Consider the following 24,605-nt stretch of genomic DNA (forward strand, 5'->3'; position numbering starts at 1 on the left):
ATTCATATGAGTAGGAAGGGGGAAGTCACTGGATAAGCACTGGCAGTTGAGTTTAAGTAGTAGCTGGATTCTGACAGACATCAGGCTTTATGCCACTGTGAGGAAAGTTCAGTGGATACTTCATTCAACCTTAAAATATTCGTCAGGAACAGGAAAATCGGGGCAACCGTGTCTTCTGCTCCAGTCTGGGAGTGAAGAGGAGCGTGTGGGAAGTGGAGATCACAGCAGCTCGCCATCAAAGCTCTGCAGCTCCCAACCAGAGAGGCTTTTGTTCAACACATCTCACATCTGCACAACACGGCAAAACTGGGAGTCAGGAGCCTTTCATGTGTGCTGTTTAAAAAGACTCGAACAACACCCAAACAACTTCTCCCTGTGTTTACAGCATTCCAGTTAATTCTCCAGAAAAGCAGCTTGACACTGGTATTAAGTAATTTTATGTCCTAAATATTTCTTTTGAACGTAATAACATGTGAAAAGTAGTACAGATGGGTTTTAAGCAGTCTGATGTACATAAAATATCTTTCTTGCTCCAAACATTAAGGTTTGGTGCTGTGTTTATGGGCCATCATCTTGAAAATTATCAGCCTGGCTTTGAGGGGAGGAGCTTTGTAATAATAGAGTGATGATTTTTTGAACAATCAGAGGATGGGATGACCCAATAAAACTGTTTTCTTGTTTTCTCAGAGTAACAGGATTAACAGATCGATCCAAATAGATCAATTCTTTAGTCTGACTAAGCGTTGAAAGGCCACCACCTGTGAAAGCCTGGCTTTGAAGTCCTGGTCATCTAATAGTTTTACTTTCAGTTGTAGCACTTCCGTGGAAAAGAGGTCTGATGGAATTTTAGTAAGTAACTGATACATTACACCATAAGATCAGTTACAGGTAAAATTGTGTCATGTGAAAACAAAACTAAAAGGGTCTGTTACATGTGCAGACACTTGGCTGTTTTGGACTTGTGTTACATGTGCAGACACTTGGCTGTTTTGGACTTGTGTTACATGTGCAGACACTTGGCTGTTTTGGACTTGTGTTACATGTGCAGACACTTGGCTGTTTTGGACTTGTGTTACTTGTGCAGACACTTGGCTGTTTTGGACTTGTGTTACATGTGCAGACACTTGGCTGTTTTGGACTTGTGTTACTTGTGCAGACACATGGCTGTTTTGGACTTGAAGAAGAGGGAAAAACGGGTTTGGAGCACGAAGCACTGGGTTAAATGTGTCGTGAAGGAAATCCTTCTCCCCAGAATGACTGTAGTAATTTACTCCGCGTTACCTTTCTCCTTTCAGACTTTTTTCCCAGCCTGTTTTTCCATTTGTGGTCAGGTGCCCTGCTGCTTTCAGACAAATCAAAAAAAGCCCAAGACACTGAGCATTACCTGACCAGCTCAATTCTTTTCTCCTCTTTGGAGTGAGAGGTTCGGCCAAAAGAAAAACTCATTGTTAGGGAGCCAGGAATGGGTCTGTGTGTGCTGTAGGAATGTGCTTTAGTATTCTTGGACAACTTGCCTCTCAACAAGAATTGTTGGTGTTGGAGCTGCAAAGACTGAATCAGCTTCCTGAGGGGAAGCAATTGTAAAATATCCAGGAAGTTGTTGGGAAATGCGAACTTCTGCTCCTGCCTGCTTGCTCTGGAGTGCTCAGCTCTCAATAGCAGCAGCCACACAGCTCAGGAAAATGGAGCTGTTTTCAGTGGTAGAAAACTTTCTTGTAGCCTGGGTATCAGAAATGTGGCATCAGGCACTGTTACACTCAGGCCCTTACAAGGGTTTGTAACCATGCTGAGAAAAACGCCTCCTGGCAGATCTTTGCAACATGGAGGACTCTGCACTGCTGAGAGAAAGGAATCTCATTGTCATTATTTTTCTTGTAGGTCTAATTTTGATTTTGAACACCAGCTTGTCAACTTCACTGTACTTCTGTCTGGGAAAAATAGTTAAACCAGAAAAAACAGCCAAGGAAAGTACTGGGAGAGGCAGGTGTGAGAAGGGGCAGAAGTGAACGTTCTGTGTGTGACATCTGCTTTGACAAAGTCCTCCTGGTTTTCCTTACCTGAGCTTCACCTCATCTGGAAACAGCCTTACACGTTCTGTGTGTGACAGCTGCTTTGACAAAGTCCTCCTGGTTTTCCTTACCTGAGCTTCACCTCATCTGGAAACAGCCTTACAGTGGGGCCTGTATTGTGCTTTCTCCACTAACACTTTTTATCAGTGGCAGAGTGACATAAAGTGGCTTTTGTTGGTTTTTTCCCCCCCTCCCAGCCAGCCCTGCTTGGGCTGCAGCCAGGTGGGAGTCCCTGTGCTGCTGCACTGCTGTCCCTGTGAGCTTTATCCTCACTACATCACGTGCATTTTAAAAGAGAGGAGATTCCTTTCATGTGATTAAATGCCCTTTTTTTTTTAACTGATGTCTGTTAGGATAAAGAATGTCTTTAAGTGATGAAATGTGTTTTTTGGCTGCTGTAATGGGCATGAATTCTTTTTTTGTGTTATTAAAGTAAAGCAGATCTGGCAGTATGTAAGTACATGGTCCCAGGGTTGGGTAGCAAATGCTGCAAAAGTGTATCATCAGTCTGTCCTCCTGCCTTACGATTACGTAGACAAGGAATAACTTTTTTGCATTTGAGTGTGAGCTTTTTCAAATTTGAGCAAGTTTGAGTTCAGATTTTTTCCTAAGTCTTGATAACATATACAATATCGTCTCTTGAATTTCATAAAGTTTATGAAGAGAACTGAAAGGCTTGAGAAGTTCTCAGGGTTGAAAGAAAAACGTTGCCGTAAACTGTAATGTATATTTTGTGGCAGCGCTTTCACCATTTGACAGGTGAAAGTTAACTTGTCTGAGCTGTCTCAGGTGGTTCCAGACTTGCTGTCCCTGAGGATTTCCCTCAGGAAATGAGGTGCTCGACCCCAGGTCAGCACTGACCACCTTGTGCCCTTGCCCTGGGCACTGCTGCTAGGGAACTGTGGGAGCCTGGGCACAGTTTCAAAGTGCAGCTTTCAGTGTTCCTGTTCTTTGGCCTCTGTAACACAGTTCTGTAAGGAAGGAGGGAAGTAATTAATAATTCTACAAGCCATGGAATGAATCCTTTTTGAACATTTATAACTAACATTGAAATAATCTGTGGATATTTTCATGGTCTAAAAAGTGACTTTGTGGCCATTTTCATCTTGAGAGCAGCAAATCCTTCCTTGATTTGATTCAGTTTTTGTTAATTTATGGGAATTCTTTGAAATTATCTTTGTCAAATCTGCTCAAGATTTGCAAATAGACTTGGAGTTTCTTCAGGTGGTGACTGTATGTGCTCATATATAACATAAATGTACATAATTAACATACTTATGTACAAAATAAACGTTTTTTTTTACCTAAAAGCAGCAGCAATATTGACAGCAGCAGCAACAAATATGGCTGTTTGGTGGACAGAAGGATTTTGGACTTGCTGTTTCCATCTCTGACATGCAGACCGTTTTCACTGCTTAGCTAAATTACAGTTTGAGCATGGATTTTTGGTTTTTTTTTTTTTTAGCCTTGGCCTCTCAGTGGGTTTGGACATTTTTAACAGCTTGTAGAATGAGTTAGCAAATCTCAGTGTTGTTCTGTGCAGTCTCACAGTAGCTGTCCTTGCCTGCTGGAACTGGACTAATTGGGGTCTGATTAAACTGATTTACTTCTGAAGAGAGCAGAAGTCTAAGTACATCACTAATGAACTCTAAAAGGTCATTTAATTTGTTTCTTTTCCTTCCTTCTGTGCATTTTCCTGTATAAACTGGAAACTGCAGGACTTGCAGTGGAGTATTTTTGGGCAGCAGGAAATTCAGTGATAGCCAAACTTTTAAAGCTTTCAGGCACAGGGCAGTGTAAGTGGTGGTTAAGCTTGAATGTGCAGGGTGGATCTCATCCTCCCTGCCCCTCTCACAGGTTAGGAAGTGATTTGATAAAAGAAAAGAACTTTGACAGTATTTTATTCTAGAATTAATAATGTAAGAAGTGATGCTAGAGTTTGATCCAATATTTATATATTTCTGCTATCTAAGAGTTAGAACAGTCTCATGAGAACTGGCTAAAATCCACATTTTTAGTAATCTGTTAAAGCTGAAAGATTTGTCGAGTCCTCAAGAAAAGTCTTGTTAAGAATTCAGTAGTGAGAGTTGTACATATTCGTGTTCTGCCTGGTTCTTTGTTTTTACTGGAAATATTACATTTTTTCTGCTGCTTCAGAATTTTGCCATTGTTCCTGCAATATAATCCTTATAGTACTGGGATGTTAGAGACCAGGTGAAACTTTTGGCTGAGAACTCTTGTACTCACCCAAACCCACCAGACCAGCTGGATCTTTAAATCGCATCACCCATCAATGTCTCTTGCTGAGCCTTCTCCTTGAGGGCTTTTAGTGTTGTATTGCTGGGGTGTTGACACCACTGTTGGCTGAAAGTGAGGAAGTTCTAATGTATGGATTCATCTTTGCAGGGATCTGATTTTTGGTCAAGGATTGACTTCTGTGGGAATCCTCACCCAGTCCCCAAACTGGTCCCCCTGGGAGATAAGGACTCATGATTGTAACATGCCGAGTATTTTCCACTCTCTTTTCTGGGACTTTGCTCATACAATTATTACAAAGTACCGCTCACCTACATTCTGTGCAGGGCTGGAGCTTCTCGTGTTCATGAGTACAGGTCTGAAACCTGCTGGAAGAGGAGGAGGGTGCTGGGGCAGCAGGAGTCAACTCTGCTGTTGGGACTTGAGCTCTCCTAGGCCCACCTGAGAGCCACAGGCACATGGAGAGTGTTCTTTCCATGCTTCAATGTATGGCTTCCTTGGGATTACCCACGATCTGGGGAGCTACTGTCTCTTGGAATTGCACTCGTGATGCACTGAGCCTTGTAGAATCCACTCTGACACACATCTCTGTGGATTTGGGATGGAAAAGCAAGTCCCATGTGCAGAAGAACCCATCAGGAGGCTGAGAGAGCCTGGTGAGTGCTGGCCAGGGCCTCGCTCAGGCCCTGGGGAAGCTGCTGAGTCCCAGCAGAGACTCCCTGGGATGGACCCTATGAAAATGCTGTATTTCCCTGGACTGTCAGGCCAGGCTCTGGTGTCCTTGGGTGACTTGGAGCCTGTCTGTGTTACAGCCAGCACTGCCAACACTGGTCCAGTGCTGAGGAAACGGGCAGCAAACTTTGTCAGGACTATTTTTGGTAATTCTGAAGTAGAGAATGCCTGAGCATAAATAGACTTCCCCGTGCCTTAATGAAAGCACTGGGCTTTAATTTGACTTAGCGTGTTTTCTGGTTATTCTAAATTACTTTTATGTGGCCCTTGTGGTTATGTATTGAAATTTTTTTGTTTGTTTGCAACAAGCTGGCTCCTCTGGCTTAAAGCCTGCACGGACCAATGCTGGAGCAGAATTTGCTGGTAAAGCCTCAGTAGGTGTAAGCACAAGAAGGAAGACTTTGATTTGTCCAACTGTAAGTCCTGTAAATGTTGACTAAACGTATTTTGGGGCAGGGGTCAGGCTTTTTAATGAAAACGTGAATTTCAGGCTAAAGGGAAATTTTAAATGCAGGCTCTAGTTGTGTTTAAACAAAGTCTCCAATGGTATGTGGGTGGTACTCCCTGCTGTGCAGGATTTATTTTAAATTACCACTGGGCTGAAGTTTGCCATGTGTTGGGTTCCCAACAGTGGGACTGCTGATTATGAAAATTTTCCATAAGGATGAGGTAAGCTTTAGTTGATTTCCAAAATTTTTACCCAAAATACCTTCAAATTTCCACCTGTCTCTGTGTAAGAGTTTAGCCTGCTGTTTTCCTCCAAGCTTTGTGCCCCTTCGGAAGCCCCCATTCATGTTTGTAGTGGTTTGTGTCTGAAAGTATTGGGGGTTCTCCTTAGGAACTTGTCCTTTTTTGTCTTCCTGTCAGAATGGTGCGAGAGACGTCCTTCTCAAAGAGCAGCACTTCAGGGACAGTGTCAGGTGGGCAGGGAGCCCTTTTCCCTGGGAAGGTGGTTTTGTAAAACCTCAAGCAACTGCTGTAGCTGCTCTGAGCTGCACCAAAAGCAGATGGATTCAGTTACTTCAAACTGTTTATTTATGGCATAATTCACTGAAGAAATGTCCTGAAGTGATGTACATTTGTCTGGCATTCTCCATGAAATAGTCGCTTGCCTTTGGATCACATATAAATTGTGCCTCTCCTTATGTACTATTTTTAATCACAAAGAACATAAATTATTTGCCTTTGACCATCTTGAGCAATTCCCCACCCTCCTGGTGTCTGAGTTCACTTCACTTGAGGTTAACTGAGAAGAATTGGTCCAGTTTTTATTCTTGCCAGGGGTGTGATGCACAGAGAGGGCCAAACTTGTACCTTGCTCGAGGGGGTAGCTGCTGTGAGGGGGAAGCAAACCTTGGAGAGGAGCTGGACTTGTGGCAGAGTGAAGGGGTGGAAAACACATCTGGAAGGACAGCCAGAGCTATGGGGTCTGCCACTTCACGGCTCTAGGAGCACAATAGAAATGTGTTTATTTCAGTGGGAGCTCTGTGATTGTTAATACTTTGCTGCCTGGCCCTAAGTACCAGAACTCTGTCTTTGTCTAAATTTGTCTCACTCTCCACAAGAAGTCTGCTATTATCTAGGAAAATAAAAACCATCTGAACACCTGCTTTGAAGATTGCAGAAAGAACATTTATGTATTGTTTGTAGCAGTTGCATAGTTCATGGCTGGACTGCAGCATCTCACCTACCTTGAGGCTGCAAGCATCTTCCCCAAAGTCAATAGATGGACAGTGATGTCAAAAAGTTGGATTTGGTCATGCAAAAATTGAGGGCTTTATCAGCTGAAGAACTTCCTGTCAAAATGGGGTGTCAGATGTGAAAACTCAGAAAAAGTACTGCAGGTTCAGTGCTTTTCTTGTCTCGGTGGAAATTTGTATTGTTCCAGTTCTACTGATAACCATTGACCTCGGAAGAAATCGGGTCATGTCCTTCGGCAGCAGTGGCCTCGTTAAGATGCACGCTGAACAAAACAGCTGAAATCCAGGATTATCCAGGAGAGGGGGTTGATTTAAGAAAAATGGCCTCACTAAGGAATTAATTTAGGCTCCAGCTGATTGCATGTTTGCATTTTATTTCATTGTTTGATACTTAGAGTTGTTAAAACAATTTTTTAATGATGTGCCAATTTGCAAATTAATTGTTTCACCTTGAAGCCTTTTGCAGATTTAGTATCTTCAGTAGTTGTGCGGTGACAGCAATGTAGACGTACAGAGAGGGGAGGGGGTGAGCATCCAGATGCTGTCCGTGGCTGACCATAGCCATCTCCAAGGAGCGGCAATTCCATCTGATGGATTTTCTGTAACTGGTCACTGCTTGGTGGTGGGGATGGGTAATCCCTGCGTGGAGGGTGTATGGAGGGGCTGTCACTGCTTCATCCCTCCTTTCTGAGGACAAGGATCACAGTGCCTGAGCCCCTGGAATTGCAGGGCTGCTGCCTTTGTTCATTGCTTCCCATTAGGATTCTAAAATCCCCAAGGCTTGAAAACTTGTGATTAAGACCTTAGATAAGTTAGAGGCCAGTTAAAAAAGGTATTTGCTACTCTTTCAATGTATTGAGTTGTTACAATAAAAATGCTTATTTTATAAGGCATGTCTTTAAAGGAAAAGAGGAAAAACCCAATCCTGACATTCAGAACTCCTATGTTAAGGTCATAAATAATCTTGTCCTTTTTTAAGTCCTGTGTGTGCACATTCAGCAGGGGTAAAAGCAGGTGCCACAGCAGAAGGGATTTTGGTTAATCTAGCTTTTTCCTGTGCTTTTGCTCTACAGAGCTGTATTAATTATTGACAAGACTGGCCTAATCCAAAGTCACTGCAGGCTGAAGCATTAATTTACCCGGTAGCCTGCTGTGAGTAGGGAAAAATGAAAATGGAGCCTTTCTGTATGTGAGTACCATATTCTTGAAGGCAGAAGCATGGCTTGATGTAGTGTTGGGTACAAGTCTGGGGTAGGCTCAGCCTGGGGTAGGCTGGAGTGGTGTGTCCATAGCCAAGCTCAGCTCCTCTGGCAGAGAACACCTTTCATGTTCACTGCAGAGCCATCCAGGGCAGCCACTGCTGCTGTGCTTAAGAGGGGGGTGAAGTTCGGAAAATCTTCTGCAAAAAGGGGTTAAATACTGGTTATTGGTAATTGCTGTAGTAGCACTCGGGCTTTGAGCCATCAGCAGTCAAAGTTAAGGTAAATATGACGTTTTGAGTCTTGGCATTCCAGAGAAATGGTTAATTGTGTTTGGAAGGTTGCGTTGCCTTGGGTTTTTTTCTGTTGAGCTGTGCTGTGTTCCAGGGTCCCAGTGGCTTTAAAACACTTAATTTGCATCACTGAGTCAGTTATCCTCTCGCTGACTTTTTAATTTGCTTCCTCCCCCATCTTGTAGATTTGCTGCTAATCTGCCCTTCATTTTGAACAAACACTCACCCCCAGTGCAGGACACACAATAAACTGGTCAGTCATTTCAGTTACCTTTGTAAGAGCTACTGCGGAGCTGCCACCTGTGGTTTTAGATTAACAGCAGGATATTTCTGTTTATATATGAATTTCAGAGAGTTCCCTTGTTTCATATAAAGTATTTCTTAACATCTAATCCACATCTGGGGAAAAAAAGGCTTTTTGTAGAGGCTGTCAAGAAAGGATACTGTATATTCTTTATTAGATTTTACAAAAGGATTTGGGCAAATTAGGGGAAACTGATTTGGTCTCAGTGATATTTCCATTATTTAAGTTCTTTGTAAAATTAGATTTGTAATGTGGAATTGGTGGGTGCCTGAGGGAAGTGAGCTGTCTACAGGTGCCTGAAGTAGATTCTTAGATCCTTAGAGGGCAAATAAGTTACCTGGTGTGGGAGCTGTGGTGCTGAGGAGATGCTGCTGGTTGGACAGGGAGTGCCGTGGGGAGAAATTGCACTGGGCTGAAGAGGTGATGGGGGAAAAAAGCGCTAAGTTTGTGCCAGGAAGTGCGAAGAGGAGGTGGATGTGGGTGTGGGAGCTGCTGGGTACAGTGAGGGTCTGTGCTGCTCCACGGGCCTGCTGAGGAGCTGTGGTGCCATTCTGGACTGTGGACTCTTGATGCTCGGTCTTCATCCCTGCTGACCTTTTCCCCCCCTTGTAGCACCTGTTATGCATGAAAGATCCAGTTCCTGCTTATCAGAGGTGGGAATGGCGACTCTTCTCCCAGCCCCATGAATTTGGGCACCGTGTAACTCTGGTGTTCGGAAGCCCCCCACACCACCCAGCCCCCTGGAGGGGCCTTGCTGCCTCACAGAATGGCATCCTGTGGTCTCTTTGCCTGTCTTTAACTTCTTGGTGTCCTGGGGGACTTCATAAAGATCACTTCCTCCAGCAAAGCTGCTGACATGGAGCAAAAGCCATCAATAAATTATTCATATGCTGTTCATTTTCTGTGTTTAGGAATTCATGCAGCTTCACTTCAAAATTCCCTTCCATGGCTGAAGTTGAGTGACACTGTTGCATACTAAGTTACTACGTTTTCATTTTGAGTGAATTTCTCTGCATTTGGAGCTGTGGTTTTGAAACAAAGTTGCATAAAACCTCCCACTGTAATGTTAAATACTGTCAGTAGGTCCTATTTAAAAGGATTCATGGGGTTTACTTCAAGGAAGGCTGGTTTTGGGACAGTCACTTTTGTAAAGAGAGGTTGTGTACTGTTCATAAGATAATTTGTGATGCTTTAATATTTTATGAAGCAGTAGCTTCAAACTAGGTAATTCTGAAGTCCTGAGATGTTGGTTTTGTTAAAGAACAAAACAAAACCCACAAGCCACACACCTCAACTTCTCCAAATCCCCTAGGCCTGTGGTGTTGATTGCTTCTATCACATTTGTCATGTTATTTTTCAGGAACGTGTTTTCTTTGTAATTTGAAGGAAGTGTGAAATTATGTTCTTTATCTCATTTTAGCAATTATCCAAGAGGCAAAGACACAGATACACGTTATATGCATATCTCTATATAATTCTGTAATACTCTCACTCTTCACTTGTCTTTGGTTCTTTCTTTTTTCAAGTCTTGGATCGTGCTTCTGGACTTGTGGGAAATAATCACTTTTCTTTAGACCCCAGATATAAATGTTCATGAAAATGTCCAGTTTTCTTCCACAGGCGCTTTACTTCAGGCACTGAACTTCTGGGAAGAACACACTTTGAAGGTAGATGGGGAGTTTGTCTTTGAAATTGCATACATTTCAAAAGGTGTAAAGATGTTTGAAAGCATCTTCCCGTTTGCGAGGGCAGCAGATGAGCAGTTCTGTTGGCCTTGCTTATGGGAAGGAGTGACAAGCATTAGTGTTTCCTGCCTGGTTACTAAAGGAGCACTTTACAACAGCTCAGTCATCTCAAAAACACTTTTATTTTTCAGTGTTAGCACAACTTACTATTGTCGTTTGCACTGAATTATACAAAAGAAAAGAGAGAGTCAATGTTTAATTTCTGTGATGGCCCTAAAAGGTTTTCTGTGATTTGACAGCATTTGTCCTGTTACTTTGTTGGGAGGTGTTTTGCCTTGGGCTCAACGTGTAAATTCACTGTAGCTTTTAAACCAATTTCCTTCTCTTGACAGGCTGAGAAGAGCCTGAGGTAGACCCTGGAGTGGGATGAATCACTTGGTGAAACCAATAGCTCTGTTAAGGAGGAGTTCCAGAGAACCACATCCCACAGTGGGGATGGAACTTCTGGAACTTGCTGCCATGGACAGAGGGTTTGGGAGTGGTGGGGAAAGGCAGCTAAAGTCTGGGCAGTGATTTACCCCCAGCAATTTCTCTGTGTCAGTTGTAGGGACTGAAGGAGTGCGAGGGGAATGAGTTCCAGAGCCTGACCATTGTCTGTTGTTTTCACTTACAAAACAGTAATAGAAAAAAGCTGCTGTTGTATGGCTGGAACTGAACTGTAGGTCTGGCCAGTGTGGTGTTACATGTGTTTTCTTGGTCAAAGTGGGGACAACCCTAGGAAATTCATCTGCTTAAACAAAAATTAGACTTCCACCTGGTTCTCATGCATTCCCTGCTTCCTTTTGTGATACTACTCCTACACCTCTCCATTCTGGAGTGAAGTGTTTTGTAAATCATGGAGCTGTTGTGCCCCAGTGTGCAAGTTCTCTGCTGCAATTAATGCTTTCTCCTTTGTTAGTGCACTGCTGTGCTGGATCACTCAGAAAACAGGAGTGGCACTCCCTCTTCTCCCTGACTAGAACTGGGAATTGTTGATATACTCCCAGCTTTACAGTCTGTTTGCATTCAGTACTTGTTAACCAGCAGTTACAGGATTTATGTATGATTGCTTCCAAAAAACTTCAAACCAGTGTGCCTTTTTAGGATGTTCTGTGAGGGCAAATACATCCCTGAGAATCTTTCCAGACTCAGTGGTGGGGAGCTTTCCACAGTTGTTGGTCTTCCAGTCAGTGGTCAATTATGTATGTTAAAACCAGGACTTCTCTAATTAAGATTTGTGGACAAAGAATTGAAATACATTCTAATGTTTTATGGCATCGTTCTATGCACATTGCTACTGCTTTTGAGTTGCATTCAAATTTCTCAACCTAAAAATTAGGTTTGCTGGAGGGACTTTCTGCATCACTGACTTTTATAGGCATTTGTTGTGTTGACTTCTCGGTTTGTAAGTTTGGCCTCTGTTGAAGGAGTTGAATCTGAATATAGATTTCTAATAATTTCTTACCCATATTGGGGCAGAATTCACATTTCATGTTAAATTTTTGTGCTGGTGTGACTGTAGAGGGGGTTATGGCACACGCATTTCCATTTGTACTGGCAGCACTGGGCTGTGTGGCACTTGGGGACATGGCTTACTGCTGCATTAGGCTCAGTCTTAACTGTCTTGTGCAGCCTAAATGATTCTATGATTTTATGATTGCTCAGATTTGAGGTTTTTCCAGCACTAACAGATTGATGCCTGTGTTGTCCAAGTTAATGTAAGAGGAGAGGTGTGAAAGGTTGGCCATGGTGTTCATTAAATATTTGGAAACCTGTGTTTGCCTCAATCACAAAGCTGTTATTTTGTGCCTTTTCCGAGGTATTTAGAGTCTCTCACTGCCAGGTGCACCAGAGAGCTCCCATCTCTGAGGAATGAGGAACTGGTTTCCAAGGGCTCTAAGGTTATAGCTGAAGCTGGTGGGAGGGCTGGCATCAGCCAGGGACCATCTCTGACACCAGCATGTCCCACATTGCCTTTGGCTGAAGCGCCTGTCACGTTTTTCCTGGGAGGAGGGCAGGTGTGGCACAGAGATGGGCCATAGGAAGGTCTGGAATGGAGCTGTTCAGGCCTGGAGCAGTGCGTAGTGCACAGTGTCTTTGAGAGCAGGAGATACATCTCCAGTGATTGGTACTAATAGTAGGGTGGATTTGAAAGGGAGCTTCTGCATCTAGACCAGAATGAAAAGAATCTTGTTTTCTGGGAGTAATTGTCTTCAGTTCCATGCACAGACACTTTACAGAGCTCGGGGTGATGGGAGGGGCAGGACCACTTGTGAACACCCAGCTGTAAATCAGGGCAGCTCAGTGTGTGCCCTCCTGCAGGGGAGAAAATGTGAGTCAATTCTGAATTCTGGCAGAATTACTCACCGTGTGACCTCACTGAAGGGCCACCACTTCCATGGTGGAGCGGCCTCTTTGTCAGGAAAACCAGTGTTCTTATTCTGAGGTACGGGATAGATTTGCAGCTGAGGCCTGGGCTGCGTCAAACCTGGTGCAGTTTCATGGAGCACACACATCACATCCCTGCCAAAGACTTAAATAAGGAAAGAACAGGCCTTGGGAATGGCATTGAGTTTAGCAGGAGAGTTTAGCAGAGACTAAGCCCCCAAATAGTTCCTTTTTATGTTTAGAAAAATGCTGTTGTTTTTGTATAAACATCTGGCTGTTTTGTGTTGGCTGGTACAGCCTCAGAGATACAGCGTCTGCTGCTTTTATTTAAATTTCCCCTGAAGATGCAAATTAAAATGAAAACCCCACAAGATTCCAGCCGTTCCTGCTTCCCGTTGCCGTGGAATTCTGCTCTTGAAAAGCTCTCTCTGAGGCTTTGGTGGATTCTTTTCCTGCAGGGACAAAAGAACACGAAAGTCTGAAATGCATGAGGGGAAGTTGCAGCAGCTGTAGGGACAGACCTGTGGGGCTGAGAGTTCCATAGCAAACACTTCCATAGTGGGGTGGGGAGGAATTAACTCCACTTAGGGGACAAACTGGAGGGACTCAAAGGAGAGTTCAGGGTTGCTTTGGGAGACCCTAATGCAAGCACATCTTTGAGGGACATGTTTAGCTGAGTTTAGAGAGGAGACTTGCTCCTGGGAAAGGCAAGCCTGGCCTTGGAAAGCTGGAAAATTGGGACCTGCAGCCATGTCTTTCTAGCTGACACTGGATTAACTTGTCAAGAGCAGCATTACAAAGCCATTTTATTTTACAAAATTCTCAAGCTTCAAGAATATCTATTTTCTGGATGTGGAAGACTAATGCTGTTTGTATTGGTGATGCCCATCTTTGCAGATGGCTTGTTTAAGAGCACTTGTTGGATTGATTTTAATTTTTGTTGAAATTGGTTAAATAATAGCTTCAGCTTTTTCAGTGAGACTCTTCTAAAGGCAAACTGGCATCCTGGGAGCAGCTCACAGTAGCTTCAGTTTGCTACTCAGGAGTTGAAAAATAACTCTTTTGAGTGTGTCGTGGTGTTGTTAATCCACATCTGGCAGTTCCCTTCTGTATACAGTTAGAATCCCATCACTGTTCTATGGAGGATGGAAGCAAAGTATCCAAAACACCATTATTGAAACTCCTGCCATGGAAAGCTTACTGCTGCTATCTCCTAATCTGTTATGTTCTTTCATTTTCCGAAATTGCACAGCTTAACCCCATTTTTTAAAATACTATTTGAATTCTATAAACCTGTTGAATTTACTGGATATCATTATAAATGTAATTTCAAATGGAAAATACTCTAAGCTTTATCTTTTTTTTTCAAGACCATCTGCTTATTTCAGTTAATAACTCTTTTATTCTCTTTCCCAGTTTTTTTATTTTTAAATTAAAAAAAACCAACAAACCAAAATGTTTGGTTTGGAATGAACGTGATGAAAGAGGGACAGATAAATGCACCAGTTAAAGCAGGTGAAGGGGAATGTCTGATAAAGCAAGCAGGGACATTATAGGTTGGTATCTGCAGGAAGGTGACTGTCAACAAGGAATGCAAGTGCTGCCTCTTTGCAGCCTCTTCGCTTTCTGCTCACACCTCAGAGAAAGGAGATTATTGTCCAGCATTGGAAAGGGAAGATTGATTATTTTAAGATTATTTTAAAGCAGTGGCCTTTTGTAGCAGTAATTGGGGTTTATCTGAGTTTCCATCCAGTCTTACTGGCCCTGGAACATTCTGAGCGACTCAGCCAAGAAGACTAGGGGAGGGGAAAAATTGTTTCTAAGCTGAACTAGTTTTGTGTTTACCTTGATTTCATACACCAGACTTTGCCCTCAGCACCTCTGCTGTCCAAATCCATTCTCTTTCACGTTGTGGACCTGATTTTGTTTCCTTTGTGGGGCTGCAGTACTGCTCTGGACGGTGTCAGTTTTCATCTGAAGCATTCTAAGTTTGTTAGAACATGTGGTCTGGGGCTTCCTTCGAAATTTTACAAAATTCTGAGTAAATCTGGTTTTAATTTTGACTACTGCCTTCAGCTTGAGAGACACAGGAATTCGGTAAAGTATTTAATTGCTTTGTCTTGTTTTGACACTGTCATGTCTCTCCTTGTTCTCTTAGTCTTGCCTTTCTCAGAAGCAGGATTACTTCTGGGAAGTAGGATTACTTCTGGGAGACCTGCCTGGCAAGAGATGATGAGAGCCACTGCCTGAAGATAGTTGGGTTTGTCAGCTGGAGTGTCTTGGGAAATGCCTGTCTATAACACCCATTCCCGTATGTTTCTCAGTTTATAAGCCTCCCCAAAATAATAAAAACACCATCAATCTGGTGGAGGCTCAGTGCGCAGAGATTGCAGGTGGCCCTGTGTGTGTAACAGGGTGTTGCTGTGTTTCTGAGTCCCACAGCTGGGGTGGGGGAGGCACTTTCCAGAACCCTTTTTCCCCCAGAAGAGCCTTTTGCAGAATGAGTGGCATTCCTCACAGAGGGCACACACAGCCCATTTTGTTGCGTGGTTGTGTTGTACTTGTGGCTTGTGAAGTGCTCCTAGGAAGAGAGAAAAGCTTCCTGGTGATTGCCCGTGGAGGCGCTGAACGGCTCAGGTCTGAAAAGAATTCCCTTTTCCCATGGTTTCTCTCTGCAGGAGGCCAGGCTGTACTCGCACACCAGCACCCCCCGGTGCCACTGGGGCAGGCTGTCATGGAGCAGGATCAGCACCTTCCCTGACCACAGTCCTGTTGCACACACGACACTGCCAACTTGGGATTTTTCCCCAAAAGAGGATTCCTACAGTAGATTTCCTTTTCCTCCTTGCAGTCGCTAGAGCTGCATTTGTCACTCACTTGGGAGCTTTGGGCCTCTTTGGGGAAAACCCAGAGTTTTTCTCCTTATGTTGCTGTGAGACTCGTTGAAATTGCTTTGCATTGCTTAAAATGAGGAGCATAGAAGTCTGCAGATTTGTACTTTACTTTGGATATGCTCTCCTGATCCTAGCGGAGCATCCTAAACCTCAGAGGAGTTGGGTTTGTTTATTTCTAAGGGAATTTGCTCTTGGAATGTCAACTGCTGTTGTTCTGCTGTGTGCAGATACAAAGAGAGATGGTGGTGGTGGAGATCTGTGTTACAACTGCAGGGGCTAACTCCCCCCAGCCCTGTGTTTCCTGTGCGGAAGGGATGCTCTGAGGAACTGCAGGCAGGGCAGAGTGTGTAGTAACAGGAGAGCACAGCAGCCTTTCACCAGGATCTTCTGGAAATCACCTTCCAGACACAGCCATGTATGTGGGGCTGGGGCTGCTCCAGCTTGGGCAGTAGGTGGGGACTAGGGGATTGGATTTCCCTTAAAAGCTGCCAGGATTTCACTGAGTGGAGTTGTGGAGACTGAAAAGATGAAGGGATTCATTTTTCTTGCATTTTGTTGCTTTTCCTACTAAAGAGTTTTTTTTTGGGCAGCCTCCCCAAAGACCGTTTAGTGTTAATAAAGTGGCCCTAGCTTTTTGTCCCAGTTTGGAGAATTTCACTTTTTTGCTCTTAATGTTCTGTAAGAGAAACTCCCTGTCTGTGCTCAGTCGAGGGATACATGTTACCACCTTCCCTGCCTGCCATTATGAAATCATTAAATGTTCATTTTTTATAGGTGACTGGCCAAAAAGGAATCCTAGAATTCTCTGTGCTAGGCAGTTGTAATAGTATGGAATCATCTCAGCTTAATTGAACTAGAAACATTTTTTCTTATTCTGATATAGAGCTTCTGAAGCTTTGCCTCGCTTCTCCTGCATAATTTATTGTTCATAGTCATATGTAACCTTATGAACAGTAAGGTTTTTTTGTAAGAGAATGGATTTGCTCCCATTTGTTTTCCAAGGAGCTGCTTACACACAGAGGTTGTACTGTAACAATGTGCAATAAAACAATTCAGCACGAGTATGAACTTGTTACGCATCTGCTTTACGTGGGTTTATCCTAAAGCTTTATTCACGTCTGTTTTATTATGGTTACTTCTCGTGCTGATAACTCTGGTTTTTAATGTACTCACAGCATTGCAAGCTGATCTGTTGCTGTCTGGTGAGGTAAACTGTACATGTTTTCTAACAGGGTTTTCAAAAACTTAATTTTTATTATTTTTTGGTAAATTACACGTGTGTGTGTGGGGGGGGGTTGTTTTATCATCTTCCTGGACTATAGCTTCAGTTATGCCTTTCTTTCTTCCAGTTGTAATGAATGAGTCACTTCTGTTTATAAGGGTTTGGTTGTTTACTCTGACAAACCCTTGATAGGAGACACTCGACAAGATCTCAGTAAATCAATTTGTTCAGGATCTATAAGCATCTCATTAGCATTTATTTGCAATGTTCATTGTAAGCTCAGCTGCAGCTGTTGAACGCCCTGAATCTCCCAAAGATTTCCAGGATTGTAAGCATATGTTTTGAGATTGTGCTTTAAGTGGAGGAATTTTGTGGGCTTTTTTCCCTCTTTTCATTGCTTCTGCTAACAAAGATCTTTTTGAATGGAACTGCAGGTTCTGTGTCTATAATCTTTCCTATGTCTGACTGCTGAAAGCTTCATTGGAAAAAACATTATTGCTGGAGTGGCATGACTGAGAGACCATTCTTCTGCCCGTCTTGCTTTTCATTTCCCCATTGGTGGCAGGACAAGGCTCACATTTTCGCTATAGTTTGTGCAATAATGGTTAAAAGGAGCAGCAAAGCTTTTACCTTGCCCGAATGCCGCGTGGAGCCGAGTGATGTCATTGTTTGGGCCGTGCGGCCGGATTGCCGGGGCACCGCTCTGCTTCAGCTGGGCCATGTGCTGGCAACACAAAAGGAGGCCAGGGCTACCTGCAGCTCCTCAGCATTGATTTCCTATACAAATCTCATAATGGGCTCTTCTAAAGGAGTGTGGCAGAAAACCAGGCAGATCCCAGCAGCCCAAAGGGAACTAACAGCCCGAGTTATCTCTTGCAAGGTTTTTACAAGGGGAAGTTATTCTCGGTTTTGTTTTCATTTTGCAAACACGGCGGCAGCGAATGAGAAATTCAAGGGAAAAAACAGCTTTTTGAGAGAGAGAGTGGGTAATTGAAATAGTGCCCAGCCCAGCTGGGAGCCAGTGCTGTGTCCAGGGCACTTTGAGATCACACTGGTGTCTGTTAAAGCTTCCCTGTAACTTCTTGGCAGTGCCAGTCCTGGGAAGGAATGTGGGTGCAAAATGGTTCTCTTTTCCTCTTTTGCCATAGCAAATGGCAATGCCTTACTGGCAAAGCAAAGGTGAGGATTTCACACTTATCCATAATAGTTAAATTCCCCTGACTCCCTACCATCCGTACCTCCCCTTAACTGAGATAACAGATAACCCGAGTTTATTTTCATTTCCAGGCTGGGGAACTGGGCCAGGCTGCCTGCTGCTCAGGGAGCAGCCTTCAAAAATCACCTTTGTTTCTGCAAGTGGGGCTCACATTCTTTCACTGTAATCAGTACCCAATCTGCTGACGTTCTCCTACGAGTAGCCTGCACTCCAGCAAGCTGTTTAAATATTATTTTCTAAGTTCCTTTCCTTGTATGGCATCAGAAATACCATGGCTCATTCCAGCTGCCTGCTTGTAGATTCCTGGTACTCCTCTTGCAAGGCTTGACCTTACATGATCAATAGTTCAGTGAAAACTGATAGTGTGTTTTCAGCTTGGCTCAATAATAGATCAATGATTTGGGGAGACTCAAAATACCACCTGTACAAAATACTTCTCATGGAAAAACTAGTATTTATGGCTGTACCATTTATGCTGAAAAAATGATCTAATAAAAAACGTGAGGTGGAATTGCAGGGCAGGATGCTGAATCTGAATGTGCAGCTTTGGAGTGAAGAGGAAAACATTTATGACAGATTGTGTCAGTATTCCTTCTCCTGCTGTGTGACACCAAAGAGAGCAGAGTTTGGAATGGGCACAGAACTCCAAGGTTCTACTTCAGAATATTGAACCAAGGTAGCTGTGAAGTCAAAGGGCAGGTGTCCCTTTCTTGAACTAATGGAGTCCAAAAGGCCTGCCCTGAACCTCCAGCAGTGGCCATGTGGGAGCCATTCCTGTCCCAGAGCAGTGCTCCCGTTCACCTGAAGCACCAGAGGAGTTTTCCAAAGCCTTTCCCAAACCTGGAGTGCTGCTCCCTGTTCTTGTTCGCTGGCTCCAGTCCTTTCCCTTTGGTCTCTGAGCAGGCAGTGGCCACATCCCCCTGCCAGCTGGGAGCCTGCCTGGGTTCCTGCCTGCCCTCTCATCCCTGGGCAGTCCTGCTTGGCTACCTGGCATTAGCCAAGGGCCTTTTCCATCCTGGAGGCTGCAGTCATGACCTAACATTATCTTCCAGACATGGGGAATAGCAGCACGCTTTCCTTGCAGAGGTAAACCCTGTTGCCTCTTCTGCTGTGCTGTTTTATTCCAGTAGTGTCTTTGTGTGTTAAATTACCACTTTTTAAAGTCTCGTTGTTAATTGTGAAATGGCAGAGTCGATTTGTCCCACCATCACCCACAAATAACAGAAGGGTGGCCAAATCCTGCCGTGGCACTCGGTGGTGGAGATAAGCCTAGGAATTGTTCACTTCTGACACTGGGATCACAAAAAGGTAACGACAAGCACGTGGCTAAAAATGCGGCTGGAATTTAATTTAAATTTCAGCTTTAAAATAGTGTAGTCTGGTAGGATACTCTAATTGTAGCTTGAAATAATCTCTTTTTTTAAGCCCCTTTGTCTTTCTTTAGTAGCTCCACCTGTCCTCTTTTCAAGGTTACTGGTGTAAAACGAGAGGAGGAGCCAGCTAATAGGGGAAATTTGGAGTGAATGAAATGGAGGGGTTTTTGTGTGGTGACTGAAAGTGAGGGTCTGAGGCAGTTCTTAACAGTCCTTGGTGTTTTAACCTTGAATTCTGTAGTGAGGGAAGAGCTCCCATTTCCCACCTGATCACTTAATGAAGACTCAATTAGATTTTTGGCATAGCATTTAGAGAATGATCTATGAGTTGCATGCAAAATTAATGACATTTAATTTAATCGATGAGATATCAAAGACACCTTAGTCTAATAGTAAGTTTTGACCATGATTTTTTCCCCTATGAACTAAAAGCAAGTTCTGTAAACTTCATGAGCTGCTCTTGAAATGTTCTCAACTTGCTGCTTGTGATGTGAGCGTGACATCTGCTGGGCTTTGGTTTGGTGGGGTGGTTTGCAGTCAGCAGCCCTTCAGAAAGTTGGGTTTGGTGCAGAAAGAACTCGGGACAGCTCATTGTGCCTTGTGCTTGTGGGATCTTGCTTTTCTCACTCACGTGTTCCAGGCAGAGCCCTCATTACAGTGTCCTTCTGTATTCTGTGGTTTTTCTGTTGTGTGGTCCTGCAGCGTAGCCCCAGATTTTCAGTATCTCTAGATAATTATTGTTCTCAGATCTCTGATTAAATATCCTCTGGTAAAAATAGCTCACCTAGATTACCAGTTTGAAGAGGTGGCACTGGTGTCCAGAGTTACCTTTGTATCTGTTAACAACTAAGTGGGGAGATGAACCCCAGGGACTGCAAGCATGCCAGAAGTGGGGCTTTGTGCTGAGAAGCCCTTGGCCAGCTCAGCTCCCACCTCCCTGAACAGGCTCATGAAGAGCACTCGGACTGCTGGAGCAGCAAAGTTAATTTGGATGCTGAGGTGGATCTAATACCATTATTGGCTGAGTCTCAAATGGTCTTGTCTATGCTGTATCAAAGCCCATGGGTTTATCAGCTGCCCTGTTGATAGGTCTAGCTTAATTTTTGCTTTAGAAATTAGCAGGTACATCCTTTTATACAGCTGTGCTGATGTGCATGCTTTAATATATACGTATATAAAAGTAAGTCAGTATATAACCCAGTGTAAGATGTTTAAATGCTTGGGTTTGGGCTGTCTGCATTGTGTGCAGCTGGGGAGATGCAGGTGACCCAGCTCTGGGTGCCCAGATTTGATATTGTTATATAATGTCTCATTTCATAAGATTCCTGACACACTTCAGCTCATGCCTTGCTGAGCTCTGGCCCATCTGCCTGCCCTGATTGTGGTTCCTTCATTTTTGTTATTGGCACAGACTCCTGTGATAAATATTTAACAGTCCCCTCATCCTCAGCCAAAGCAGGGATGAAGCCCTCATGCATTGCTGTGACTGGGGAGGAGGTGCTGCTACAACTGAAACTGCTAAGCAGAAAAGTGGAGTAATTTTACCCTCCCTCTCTTACTTTGTGTTTACAGAGATAAAAACCACTGCTATATATGCAAGTCATGTATTTGAAAACTTTGGGAGACAAAGTAATTACACTTTAATATTGGCTGTAAGAAATCTGTGCTGCTGAAAAACCCTAATCAAATAAAGGCAAAGCATCTTACTTTGCTTAATATTCTGTGATTTATATTCTCTCTGATGTGCAAGCAAGGTAATAGTGCAGCAAGGCAAGGAGGACCTCAGTCGTGCCTGGTGTTGAGACAAAGCCAGAAAATCCAAGAAAAGCAATGTTTTACACCAACCTAGCAGGTTTTGAATTTAAAAAAAAAGTGAACATGATCAGGTTTTGTTTGTATTTGTAGAATGTGCTGTTCAAGTGCATCACCTCACAGATGCTGCTGCTTGTGACCAGCTCCTGACCTCCGTTTCCCCCCTCCTCCCATAATCCCATCTGTAGCATGGATGTTCCTGTTTTGGAGCTGATACAATGATTTTACATGCTCTTGTCTGGGACTTTTTCATGGTTGATGGTGACACGAGTGCTTGCTTCTCCTGCAAAAGCTGCATTTCAACCTTCTTACAGCTGAAAGGAGCCGGTTCAATAGCTCTATTTTCTGCTTGTAGTTCCTAAAGCAAACAAAAAACCCCACCACATATTATATGACAATTTTTCTCTTGGAATTTTTTTGTTTAGAAAGTGTAAATTACTCTGCTAGAAAATAGAGCTTCCCCTTTGTGATAGTCATCATGTGCTGTGAATTACTTGAAATAAAGCTTTTTTTATCCCCTTAAACATAGCTTGGAAGTGCTAATGGCAGACTTAGAGGGACCGCAGTCTAATTATCTGATTATGCCGTGATTTAGGTAGCTTTAGGTTGGAGAGTTTCTCAGGAGAAGGCTGTGCAGGCTATTTACATAAACCCTGGAATGGACAGGGAAAAGGAGACCAAAGGAATTTTTAGCTCTCTAATGGTGTCTGGTGGTGGTCGGTGGTGGCTCTGTGGAGGCTCTGCCCTGCGGCTCCCAGCGTTTGTGGCTTTCTCTGAAAGGTGCTGCTTGGGGACTGGGACAAATTCCAGCAGTAGTTCTGACAGAACCTGGGAAAAGCTGTGCTGTTACATCTTCTGGAGCTGTGTAAAGGCTTTGTATCTTAATGCACTCCTATCGATGTGCAGTATTTAAAATAGAAAGCTTGTTGTGGCACGCGCTGACCTTGATGCAAATGGAAAGGATGTGCCAAAACCTTACATTGATGCTGCCAGGGACCTCAAGCGGAGGAGAAAGGCTGCCCTGGCAGTATGGGGAAGGTTGGATTTAGAGGGAATGAACCAAAGACAGCAGTGTAAGGGTGTTGAGGTCCTTGTTCTGTGCTGATGGTGATGACCGCTGACCTGGGATGGGGCGGTCACATCAGAAGTTGTGGCAACTCTCCCCAAATGTGCAGCTGAGGAGTGGGATCGGCCTGTGGGTCGGAGCTGGGCCAGAGTCCAGCTGAAGTGAGATGTTTCGAACACTGAGGGACACTCGGGCAGTGAACGGTGCCAAGTCAAGCTTCAGCCATGGCTCCATGTGTCTCTTGGTCCCTGGACTCGTGTGCTGGGCTCTGGGAGCCAGAACAGCCCAGGTTATGTGGTTGGTGGTACACACAAACCCATCATTGCAGTGACAGCTCCACAGCAGGCACTTTGTGTGGCTTTTACTGCTGGATTCCTCAAAACAGATCTTTCCTGATGTTACCATTGTTGTGGCTTTGGGACTTTTCATTTGTAGATGCTTAACTAAAGCTCACAGTTGTGATATGCCAGGAAGGAAATAATGAAATGCCAGTTTGAGGTGTATCTCTCACCATGCTTTGCTACTTTAGATACTCACACACTTCTTGCTTGCTCTCTTCTGTTGTTGGGAAATGGTTCCTTGGGGAAGTTTGAAGCTTGGCTGGCCAGATCCCTGAGCAGCCTCATCTCAATAGACCTGCTTGGGGCAGCTGGCTGGACTAAGTGAGCTCCAGAAGACTCTTCCATGCAAAGAATTATATTTAAATGTTGTTTTATAAAGTATTACCATCCAAAATTTTTGGTTTGGGCAGTGAATTGCCAGGTAATTTGCATCTGCTGTCCAAGCAGGTTGAAGAGCTTTTTATTGCAATAAAGGTAAATGTTTCTCTGGTGAAAACACTGGGATTTGATTGCAGTCTATGGATTGGAACAACTGCTGGGTGGTAGATGCTTTGTGTGCTGTCTTTCCCTAAAAGCCCCCATTCAGTAGCTCACACATAGGCTCTGCCTACCCAGGTGAGCCTTTGCATCTTCCAGGCAGGGAGAGCCGAGCCAAGGCTGGGCCCAGCACGGTGTGCCCAGGCCTCGGGAGCCATCTGCCACACGTCTGGGACTCGGGCACTTGGCACTGCTGCCAACAGGTACTGCTCTCTTTCTGTGGAGTTGTTACTTCCTTCTGGAGTTCTGTTGCCATAATTAGCCAAATTAATATTTCATCAGGTCTGTCTGTTTGTTTAACAGCTTTGGAATGAAGTGGTGTGAATGGAATGCTGTTCTCAGACGTGATGCACAGAGTGCAGGTCTGGGGCCTGTTTTGATGTTATTATTTCAACTGAAAAATTCTGCTTTGTGTTAAGCAGAGCAAAGCCTTTCAGAGGAACCTCTCAAATAGCCACCCAGGTAGCTGTCAGTGCGTGCCAGTCCACAGCACAGCCAGGATTAGCCACAGCAGAGGCTGAGGGAAGCAGCCTATCCAGAACTGTGCATCCATTAATACCCATATCTATATGATAATTCAGTTAATACATGCAGTAATTGTATTTCCACTCTTCCATAAGTTCTTTTGAAACGTATTTTCCCACTTTGAAATAATCTGTGTTATATGAAATGAATAGATAAATCTGTTTTCCCCTCAGATGTATAAAACATTTGCCAAGCTAATACTTGCAAATGTTTTTGCTAATATATTTGCAAAGCTACAGTTGAGCTTTTTCCTTCATTCTGACAAAAGCTGTGCCAGTCAAAGCTCCAGTGGTGCCTGGGAATCGGGGAGGTGAAGGCAGTAAACAGGGGAGATGAAAGGTGCTGCTTGTCTTCACACACTGCCACAGGAAGTGTTTTCATTAATGCGCTTTGAGGAGAGACAAGAATCTGTGTAAAGCTTTTAAAACTGCTCTTTCACTTAATTTTACTGTACTTTCAACTGAGATCAAATGGGGCAGGGATGGCGGTTCCACACGCTCCAGTTACAGCCCAGGGTCGTGTTACCCGTCCAACTCAGCTCCAGTGCTTTGGGATGGTGTGGGAATGGCAGGGATACCCTGGGGCTTCCCCTCGCCCCTTTCCCTGCCAGAGAGGGGGAGATAACTGTGTGCCAACCCACTCCCCGTGGGGAAAAGGAGACACTGGGAATCGGGAGTTAAATTGAGGCATTTGGCTCTTTTTCTCGTAGCTTTTCTTGGATTGTGAGGCTTAGGAGCACTCACAGCTTAATAGGAATCTGTTACAGAAAAACGTCAGCTGGGTGAAATAACACGGCTGTAAAGTTACAGTAAAGGATTAGTGCAATCAGATTTTTTAATAGATCTGTTTAGAATACAAATACACTGTTAATAGGCTGCAGTTGCCTTCCCAAAGTGTAGCTGCTTGATTTCTTATATAGCAAATAATAAACAAAAATCCAATAATTTGCTCTAC

At 43.9% G+C, this 24,605-nt stretch overlaps 1 protein-coding gene across 8 annotated transcripts in view; it reads left to right on the forward strand.

The window, feature by feature from the left end:
- NEO1 (neogenin 1) overlaps positions 1 to 24,605 on the forward strand; it is a 173,422-nt gene that overhangs the window by 18,044 nt on the left and 130,773 nt on the right. Inside the window, exon 1 of one of the 8 annotated variants that reach the window (XM_068204329.1) lies at positions 17,528 to 17,661. The exons of the other annotated variants lie outside the window; for them this stretch is intronic. The gene's annotated coding sequence lies outside the window, so the exon portion shown is untranslated. Of the gene's footprint in view, positions 1 to 17,527; positions 17,662 to 24,605 lie in introns of those variants that run through there. 8 annotated transcript variants of the gene reach the window in all.

Source organism: Anomalospiza imberbis, chromosome 13 (genome assembly GCF_031753505.1).
Source record: "Anomalospiza imberbis isolate Cuckoo-Finch-1a 21T00152 chromosome 13, ASM3175350v1, whole genome shotgun sequence".
NCBI lineage: Eukaryota > Metazoa > Chordata > Aves > Passeriformes > Viduidae > Anomalospiza > Anomalospiza imberbis.